Source organism: Molossus molossus, unplaced genomic scaffold (assembly GCF_014108415.1).
Source record: "Molossus molossus isolate mMolMol1 unplaced genomic scaffold, mMolMol1.p scaffold_m16_p_13, whole genome shotgun sequence".
Classification (NCBI taxonomy): domain Eukaryota; kingdom Metazoa; phylum Chordata; class Mammalia; order Chiroptera; family Molossidae; genus Molossus; species Molossus molossus.
Genome location: NW_023425348.1, coordinates 59,858,430 through 59,868,806, shown reverse-complemented (window position 1 = coordinate 59,868,806; position 10,377 = coordinate 59,858,430). Strand labels below are relative to the sequence as shown.

The window sequence follows — 10,377 nt, the reverse complement described above, 5'->3', positions numbered from 1 at the left end:
TTTTTCAGTTTTTACTCTCCTCATGCATCACAGTGCATTTAAGCTGGACTTAAATTAAGGAATTTATAACAACAAAAATTAAAGAATCTATGAGCTGACATTATTGAAATAAGATACCTTAAACTATTATTGCCAAGGTTTGATAAAGTCACTTTAAGAAAATGCCAAATTGCCCTGGCTGATTTGGCTCGGTGGTTAGAGCATCAACCTGTGGACCAAAGGGTCACGGGTTTGATTTTTGTCAAGGGCATGTACCTGGGTTGCAGGTTTAATCCCTGGCCCTGGTCAGGGTCCTGTGGGAGGCAACCGATTGATGTGTCTCTCTCACATTGATGTTTTCTTTCTCTCTCTTCCTCCCTCCCTCCCTCCCTCCCTTCCACTCTCTCTAAAAAGCAATGGAAAAATATCCTCAGGTGAGGATTAACAAATAAAAAGAAAATGCCAAATTGGTCTTTCCTTTCCATCTGGCCGCAGCCATTATGCAAGCCAAGACAGGTGCTTACAAGTACATCCAGGAGCTATGGAGGAAGAAGCAGTCCAATGTAATGCAATTTCTTCTCAGGGTGCACTGCTGACAGTACTGTCAGTTCTCTGCTCTACAGAACCCCCACTCCACCTGGCCCGATAAAGTATGCAGGCTGGAATATAAGGCCAAGCAAGATTATGTCATATATCAGATTCATGTGAGCCATGGTGGCTGCAAATGTTCAGTTCCTAAGTGTGCAACCTATGGCAGCCTATCCAACGTGGTGTTAGTCAGCTAAAGCCTTCATTCTGTTGCCAAGGAGTGAGCTGGATGACACTGTGGGGATCTGAGAGTCCTGAATTCTTACTGGGTTAGTGAAGATTCCACATACAAATTCTTTGAGGTTATCCTCATTGATGCATTCCATAAAGCTATCAGATGAAATCCTGATACTCAGTCCACAAACATAGGGGAGAAGCAAGGGCTAACATCTGCAGGCCGCAAGAGCTATGGTGTTGAAAAGAGCCACAAGGCCCTGGTCAGTTTGGCTCAGCGGTTAGAGTGTCGGCCTGTGGTCCGGAGAGACCCAGGTTCGGTTCCCGCTAAGGGCACGTACTTCGGTTGCAGTTTGTCCCCGGCTCTGGTTGGTCGTGCAGGTGGCAGCCACTCGATGTGTCCCTTCACATCGATGTTTCTCTCTCTCTCTCCCTTCCTCTCTCTCCCTCCCACTCTATCTGTACAAAAAATGGAAAAATATCCTTGGGTGAGGATAAAAAAAAAAAAAGAAAAGAAAAGAGCCATAAGTTTCACCACACTATTGGTGGTTCTCACCGTGCAGCTTGAAAATGTGCAATATTTGCCAGCTCCGATACTGCTAATATAATGTTTGTGAAATTCTTACCTAATAAACAATTTAGGAGAGTCATGTCTGTTTACAAGTGTTCCTTAATTTGTCTGTTAAAACTAGTTATCTGCAGATTGTTTCATGAATGCATTGTCAAATTATGAAAGTTAAAGTGCAATAATGTTTGAAGACTGTAAATGATGGTGTATCTCATTTCTCATAAGATAAACACTTTTGTCTTTTCTTTATCTAGTAGGGGTATATATGAACTAGGAAGTTTACATATCAGTGTTTAAAATGCTATTTGGTATATGCCAAATTGGTAACTGCTTCCTTTCACAGTGAGCTTCCAGGAGACAAAGATTTTTATTATTTTTTAAATATGTTTAGAAATATTTTTTAGAAAGAGAGGAGAGATAGAAACATCTATAGGCTGCCTCCTGCACGCCCCCTACTGGGGATTGAGCTCACAACCTGGGCAAGTGCTCTGACCGAAAATTGAACATGATCTCTTGTGCATGGGACAATGCTCAATCCACTGAGCCACACTGGCTGGGCAAGGAGACAAAGATTTTTAAATTCATTGACTGCCACTTGGAGATTTTGTTTTTGGAAAAGACATCAAATAAAAAATACTCTCCAACCTTTTTGGAAGGGGCTTTTTCCAGCCCACATAACCACAAATGGACATCTACCTCTGTCTCTGACACTCACCTCCGCCTACCACAGATACCAAAGGCTCCTCAAGGATGAGAAACCACTGACATCACAGGTAGAAAGTAATTCCAACATACTGACAACGCCCGGATACGTATGGATTAATATTGAACGCAAACCATTTTGTTTGATTGTGTTTATGTGTCTGATAAGTGATATTAGTCATAATGATATTTATGCTTGTTTTTTGAGTTTTTCTTTTTTTTTTGGTACATGCTCCTAGCAGGAACTGAACCAGGAACTCTCTGGTCCTCAGGCCAATGCTCCAACTGCTGAGCCAAACCGGCCAGGGTGAGTTTTTCTAAAAATTCCAATTGTTTATGATTACTGATATAAATGTTATAGTGAATGCAAAATATGAAAAAATGAGACAGATGGCAAAACTCGAATCTTGATAGTTCACAGGATAGAAATGACCCAGAGTGTTTTTCACAATGAAGGTCAAAATGACTTCCTTCCATTTACCTGCCCCTCCCTTTTTTAGAAAAATTCAGCCTCAACTCACAGCCCATGGTTATAGTATTGCCTCCATTAGCAATGGTCCACCATTTCAACAAGATGAGACTTCCTAGGAATGAGCCTCCCTAGTGCTGTGAGACCATATTATCTGACCAAACTATTGGTCATCAATGCCTTCTTCATACTGATTTATGACCAGAATTGTGGTTGAAAAGGGGGTTCTACGGAAAGTAACCTCATAGGGATATTTGATTATAAATTTGTAATTGGGTAGGTCATGGTAGGTAGTCATATTCCAGGCGTATAACTTTTTTAGTAAAAGGTTTATCTTTGCTTTAAGCAAGCCCTGTGCATCTAGGTTAACACAATTTTGAAATGCCAGAGTAATACTTTTTTCTTAAAGTGGCTGACAAAATCCAGCACCCATTTTTATTTATTTATTTATTTATTTATTTATTTATTTATTTATTTTAGAGAGAGTAGGAAGGAAGGAGGGAGGGAGAGAGAAACACTGATACATTGATTGGTTGCTTCCTGCATGACCCCCACTAGGGCTGGGATCAAACTTTCAACCCAGATATGTGACCTTGATCAGAATTGAACCCAAGACCCTTTGGTCTGCACGCCGATGCTCTAACTGCTGAGCCAAATCTGCCAGGGCTCCTTTCTTTCTCTCTTTCTTTTGCTTATAAACAATAGGAATTTATTTCTCACATTTCTAGAGGCAGGAAATCTGAAATCAGAGTGCCAGCACGTTTGGGGGAGGATCCTCCTACAGATCTGGGACACAGCAGTGTATCTTCACATGGTGAAAGGTCTTCTCTTCTTACTGGGACCCTTCTGGTGGATCCCAGCCTACTACGCACTCACCATTTAAGAGCCACTAGAAAAGAATGAAGTTGGAACTGCAACAAGGAAGTCACTCAAGCAAGAGTCCTCTGCTGCTGGAACCAGGGAAAATATTTTTCATGAGACAAATAGAAGAAAAACACAAGTAAGTCAAATTTAATCTTCCCCTAAGATACACTGTTCTCTCAAAGACTCTTCCTTCTTTTAAGAAGGCACATTCAGCCCTGGCCGGTTTGGTTCAGCGGTTAGAGCGTTGGCCTGCGGTCCTGAGAGACCCGGGTTCGGTTCCCGCTACGGGCACGTACCTCGGTTGCAGTTTGTCCCTGGCCCTGTTCAGTTGTGCGGGTGGCAGCCACTCGATGTGTTCCTTTCACATCGATGTTTCTCTCTCTCTCTCTGTTCCTCTCTCTCCCTCCCACTCTACCTGAACAAAAAATGGGAAAATGTCCTCGGGTGAGGATAAAATAAATAAATAAATAAACCGTAATCCTTGACCCCATCCCATCCTCCCGCCCCCTCCCTGAAAAAAAAAAAAAAAAAAAAAAAAAAAAGAAGGCACATTCAGTTCTGGAGCAGAAGCTAGGAAACCAACCCCAAGATAAATTGATTTCCCTCTCCTTTTAATCTTACATAAAAGCGGCCAATTCTAGAAATTCCTCCTTTGATGAGAAGATAAAGCAGAACAATGCTGTGAAACTGAGCAAATTCCTAAGGGACATTCTTCTAGGGTGTGTAAAGCCTGCTTGGAAGTGTGTGTGCCTGGAGGGGGTTGGAAAGTTAGGATTAGGAAAGGTGGGTAGACAAGAGTTGGTAGCCAGAGCTATAAGGAATAATACAGTTGCTTCGAAATTTCTCACAGAGTAACAACTCCATCCAGTTTTATCCCAGAAGTGTAAGTAGGCATGTTGATTACAGCAATTAGAGAGCTTCATCCACCTCAAATCCTCCTGACCCGACATCCCCCCAAAAAAGAAAAAAAAAGTATTTCTTTCCCATTATGTGTTGGAGATAAGTTTCTACTTTTCATACAGACTTCTCACAAATTAAAAAATAATTTTTTTAACTGATGGTACAGTTCAAATTAGTACATTAGATTGTGACTATCTGGAAGGAGCAGATTTAAGGGAAACCCGCTGTAAAATGCAAGCGATTGGAGTCAGAACCCAATTTGAATCGTGTCCCCAGCTTCACCGTCTGTAAATAGATAATTTCCCTATCTGCTTGACATGGTTATGTAATTTTTTGATCTAACATTTAAGGGGAAAACGCTTTAGAAGGACAATCTCATTCAGTTCTCATGAGAAAGGTGTTATGGGGATTGGATGTGAAGATGGTTTGTAACGCAGAAAAGAGACGTCTGGCTGGGAATTACCGGGCTTCTTTACCTGACTTGTGAGGATTAAATGAGCGCTTCGAAAGCGCATTACACACTCCACATATGGGTCTCTAACCACACAATCCACAGCACCCGATCCGACGTGAAGAATCGGTAAATGTTGCCTGGGCTGAATTATTTTTGTTATCATGTCTGTTCCTTTCAGTTTTCCAATCACAAACGAATCTCGGCGGGGCCTGGGGCGGAGACCACGAATCTGGGAACCGCAGCCGGATGGAGGCGAGCGCGGCGTCCCGGGAGAGGGTACGGAAACAATAGAGCACTTCAGTGGTTGGCACGGCTTTGGAGGCCCGGCCACCGGCCACCGAGGCCCCACTCCACTAGTCTGTGACTGAGGTGAGAGATGTTCGGTGCTCGCTCGACAGTCTCGGGTGGGTAGCCGGACCTCAGCACCCACCATCACAGCTGGCGCCTCACAAGACGCCCCCAAGCCCCGCCCCGCTGCCGCAGGTAGGCCGTCGGCACCAGCCAATCCGCAAGAAGCCTGGGCGCGGAAGGCGGTGCTTTCGAAACCGGAAGTGACGTTCTGTGCTTGGCTGGCCGCGGAGTCCGCCGAAGCTCTTCTCGGCGGCTCAGGCAGCTGAGTGGGAAATGGCTCGGACTGTGGTGGCTGTTACGGCTTGGGTTGTGGTGGAGACGGAGGCTCAGGAAGCGTGAGGTGAGGAGTGGTGGGTGCGGCCGGGGGCTGGTACCTGGAACCCAGCTCTTCAAGGACGGCGAGGGGCCCAGGGATTCCAGGGTGAAGGGTCCCTTGCCGGAGCCCCCAGCCCCGTGGGAGCCCACCTCTGACCCTTCATCCCTTACTCTTGACACTGCCCCAGCCCGACCCACCTCCCTCCGGGCCTTGCCTCCACCCGGGCCGTTGTCGACTGCTCTGCCGAAGGTGCGAGGGGCCTGCGCCCCTATCAGGCCCTCTTGTCGGGAACGGGGCTGGGGGGCTGGGAGTTAGTTTTGTCCCAAAGGGGAAGGAAAGGCCATCCCCTTGTCCCCCGGGACTGGGCTGGAGCCGCAATGGCCGGTCCTGTTTTCTTGACGAAATGTTAAGTTGTTAAGTCCGGGGAGTGTGTGTTACACTTCTCACTTATGTTCTCTCTCCCCACCCCCTTTTCACCCCCTTGTCCCGTCCATCTCGGGCTTTGGGGGCTAATGATCCTTTTTTCATCCCACTTGCCAGAGGTTGCTCTTTTGCCGCGAATCCACTTGCTTGGGGCAGACAATTATTTCAGTGTGTATTGAGCGCATCATCTTTCTGGGAGGGCGGTCAGATTAACTTCCTGAGTGACGGAGGAACAATAAATAATTGAAGAAAAAAGTACATGCTTATTTTCCTCACTAAATGGTTTGGCTCTAACAACGAGATTCTCTAGCTGTGGAATTTTTTTTGGGGGGGGGAGTGGGGAGCAGGGCTTGAAAAGGGAAGTGAGGAAGGAGAAAAGTAAGTGAGGAGGAAAGTCTGGAGATAAACAACGTGGAAGAACCTGTAGTAGTTCTTTCCCTATGGTCTCCTGATCGAAGTTGAGGTTGTAATTATATTTTTATTTTTAACAGTGGGTGTTAGGGTAAGGAAAGAGGCCTTGGTCTTTGAACAAGATTACCAATTAAAGACATACCCTAAAATCTTGTCAGGTGGGTGTCAGGCAGAAAAGCTATGCTGGGAAGTTTTTTGTTTGTTTTTTAAATGTGCTGGAGTATCAAAGGCATAGATTAGAAGAGATGGAGAAAAAAGAAAGCTATTAGAAGAGTGGTGAAGCCAGTTAAAGGGGGAAGACTGCACTTAGGAGGTCCAGGAACACTGATTCCAGGAGAGACTTTGTACCTTTGCCTCCTTGGCTTGTGGCCAAGTCCTCCTAGGAGCTTTAGCAGCTCTGACATAGTTGGGTTAGTGCTCTTATTCATGGTAGCAAATTAGACTGAAGTGCCTTAAGTTGAATTCTGTATAGTTGAAGATAACTGCTTCTTTAACATTAAGACAGTCTTTGAGTACTGAAAAAAGCACTATGACTGAATGAGAATAGAGAGATTTTATTATTTAACTCAAATTTAATTCAAAAGTGATTTTTATGTGGGTACAAAGCACATACAGAATTTCCACAAGTTATTTTGCCTAACTTAACAGATTAAAAAGCAGTTTTTTTTCTGATGAAAATCTCTTGCAATTTGTATTTTGTATGCATGTTGCTTGCAGTTTTTCTTGGCAAGCAATATATTTTAATGCTTTCGTCCATAGGTTTCACAGTTTTTCTGTTTTATAGAATGTGAACGTTGGCATGCTTGCATTTAGTTTTAGAAACTACAACTTTATATAATTAGCTGCTTATCAACATAAGATTGTTTCTCCCTTCAGTCATGAATGGTTCCAATTTTTTCAATTAATTGAAGATGGCAGCATCAATTTCTACGTCTAGGAATCTTTCATCTTGCACGGTGTTCTTACTTAGAAAGCACATTGAGTAAAGTGAACTTAACCTAATGAGAGTGTTGGATTTCCCACGAGCTCAGAGTTCCTATCTGAGCATCAGACCAAACTTTTAAGAGCAGCAGTGCAAAGCACTTTTTTTTTTTCGTGTTTTGTAACTTGTATTGCTTTGATCACATAAATTAACCATTTTATTATATATTTGTCATATTCCAAAAAGAATTTAAGGCAGGTAAATTCAGATAAAGGTGAATGTTTTAGTGCCATGCATTCACATAGTACATTATTGGATTTGTTAATTGTACCTCAGTAGGGCTCAAACTTGACCCTCTGAAAGATCTTATTGTTTTCAGAGTCCCTGTAAGGGTGCCTGGCACTGCAGTGGTTCCAGGGATAGAAAAATGAAATGAGACAGTGCTTGTTCTCAAGTTCTCTAGTCTATCTGGGGAGACAGACACACAAATTTAAAACTATATGGTTATTAGGGCAGTAGTAGTAGATCCAAGTAGTACGGGAAAGGATGAGATCACGTGGCTGGGAGATGGAGAAGGAATGAGTGCATCCGATAAAGAAGATGATACTCTCTGAGTTTTGAAGGGTGAATTTCTTCTATTAATAAGGCTGGGATTACTGTGATTAGGTTTAGACCCTGCTGTGATACTATCAAGCAGTGAGTTATTAAGCAAGCTACTTAACACCTCTGGTATACACTTTTATTTGAGAGTTGACTACTATATCAATGCTGTCCAGTAGAAATATTACATGATGGCCACATATCTATTTCACTTTTTTGTGTTAAGTCTTGGAAATCCGGTATACATTTTATACTTACATTTCATTTCGGAGTAGCCACATTTCAAACACTCAATAGGTGCATATGGTTAGTAGCTACCATTTTGGACAGTGCAGATCTTCAGTATAAAAATTCTGCTTTTGTGTCTTGGATTCCTGCTCGAAAAGGAAAATGTATTGGTAGTAATTTTTAATTTCTAATCAATTTGGTAGTACTCATCCATGATGATTTAAAAAAATTTTTTTTTCTTTATTGATTTTTAGAATGGGAGAGAGATAGAAATCTTGATGAGAGAGAACATCAATTGGCCACCTCCTACATTCTCCCCACTGGGATCGGGCCCACAACCTGGGCATGTGCCCTGACCGGGAATCGAACTGTCAGCCCCTTGGTGCATGGGTCGATACTCAACCACTGCGCCACACTGGCCAGGCCCATGATCCTTTTATTGGAACTATGGTCATACTTGGAAATGATATTGTTGTAGGATATCTTTCAAGTTGTTCATAGGGTCATGGTTAGGACTAGAAGAAACTTTACCTTGTCTCTGTGGTAGAGTCACATTTTTGATATCTTTATTTTGTGCATTTATATTTTTATCTTTCCTTTTTTCTGCAATCTGTTTTTTGCAACATGTGATGGATTTAAAACACAATGGCAAAGTACATACACATGGACATTTTAGGCAGTTAAATTCAGCTATTTGTGTATAAAAGTGAGTGGGATTTTTAAACATTCTTGATTTTAATAGATTTGAAGGCAATTACTGGCTTAGCAACAAGTATTTATCTTTTAACCTTGAGAATGCATTTAAGATACTATATAATTAACGTCCTTACTGTTAAGCTTATGTCTTTGTTAGTCTTATAGTTCAAAAGTTGCATTATTTATGTGATTAAGTCATGTACAATTCTGATTCATTTAATTTGCTAATCATTAAGTTTGGTTTAAAAGCAAATCAACACTAGAGGCTTATTTTAAACAAGTACCTATGACTAACAATGATCAAGTAAATAATATCCTTATATTTGTATTGATTGATGATTATAACTTAAAAAAAAACACTTTTTTTTTTAATCCTCACCCGAGGACATTTTTACATTTTTTTGTTCAGATAGAGTGGGAGGGAGAGAGTGAGAGAGAGAAACATTGACATGAAAGGGACACATCGAGTGGTTGCCACCTACACAACCCAACCAGGGCCAGGGACAAACTGCAACCGAGATACGTGCCCTTAGCGGGAACCGAACCCAGGTCTCTCTGGACCACAGGCCTACACTCTAACCGCTGAGCCAAACCGGCCAGGGCAACACTTTTTTTTCTTTATTGATTTTAGAGAGAGAGATAGAGATAGAAACACTGATGATAGAAAACATTGATTGGCTGCTCCTGCATGCACCCCACTGGGGATTTGGCCTACAACCTGGGCATGTGCCCTGACTAGGAGTCAGGGCCAGTTACCTCTTGGTGCATGGGTCGACGCTCAACCACTGAGCCGTACTGGCCAGGCGATGATTATAACTTAACGGATGCCTTTTCCCCTCCACAGACCTTATTTTTTGTGGAGTAAACCCACAAGTCTTTTTCTCATTTTCTTAAAAGAGGAAGATGAGGCCCAGTGAGTTTGTGAATTGCCTAGCATAGTACATTAGAGGCATTCCTTGAACTCACAAATGTCTTACAATGCTAACTAAGCCTGGTATTTTTTTCTTTTTCAGTGCATCTCTTCATATAGTACTTTAGTGTTTAGATACATAGCACATAATCAGATTTTGGAGTGTGTGTTAAAGAATGAATACTTCCTGCCTTTTGAGAGTTTATATTCCACTTAGGAGAGACCAACTATAATACATATAGCAGAAAGTAGTTATAAAAACTTGTTAATGGAAAGAAAAGCTGTATGGGATACTATAGGTACTTTTTTAAAAGATGAGAGTTAATGAGGCAAGATTTTTGAATAAAGAATTTAGATCTTAAACTGTTGCTGTAGGAAAAAGGTGATGAGGTGTCAATGACAATTATTTCAATGCACAGAGAACAACTTGGAGGAAAACTTAGGAGAAAAGAAGAAATAGGTTTAAGGAAAGATTTGCCAGGCTTATTTGAAAAGATAACGACGGCACATAGGTGAAGTAAGAGATGGGAATAAATAGACATCTGCTATAAAGAATTTAGAGGCCAATGGTCAAATTTTATATTATTTGGATGATTAAGGAAATGTTAGCACAGCCTGTGAACTCTGGCTTGAGCAGTGTGGAAGACATAGTTAAGAGGACTAAAGAAGAGGTCAGTGACTAAATGAGCAGCAGAGTAATGCTTGTTCCTATTGTGAAATGAGTTAGGGATTTAATAAGGAATTTGACTATGAGAAGAGAAAGGAATAGCAGTGTTAAGATCATTGGCTTAAATTTTGCGGTATTGAGGCAGGCTGTTTTTT

General features: G+C 42.0%; 1 protein-coding gene and 1 pseudogene across 5 annotated transcripts in view; both read left to right on the top strand.

The window, feature by feature from the left end:
- The first annotated feature begins 479 nt into the window (after positions 1-479).
- Positions 480-1,309, top strand: LOC118628629 (annotated as a pseudogene).
- A 3,969-nt stretch (positions 1,310-5,278) lies between these two features.
- PIK3C2A (phosphatidylinositol-4-phosphate 3-kinase catalytic subunit type 2 alpha) overlaps positions 5,279-10,377 on the top strand; it is a 121,668-nt gene continuing 116,569 nt past the window's right edge. For all 5 annotated transcript variants that reach the window (XR_004959341.1, XM_036260136.1, XM_036260140.1 and 2 more), the window contains exon 1: positions 5,279-5,389. The gene's annotated coding sequence lies outside the window, so the exon portion shown is untranslated. The remainder of the gene's footprint in view (positions 5,390-10,377) is intronic.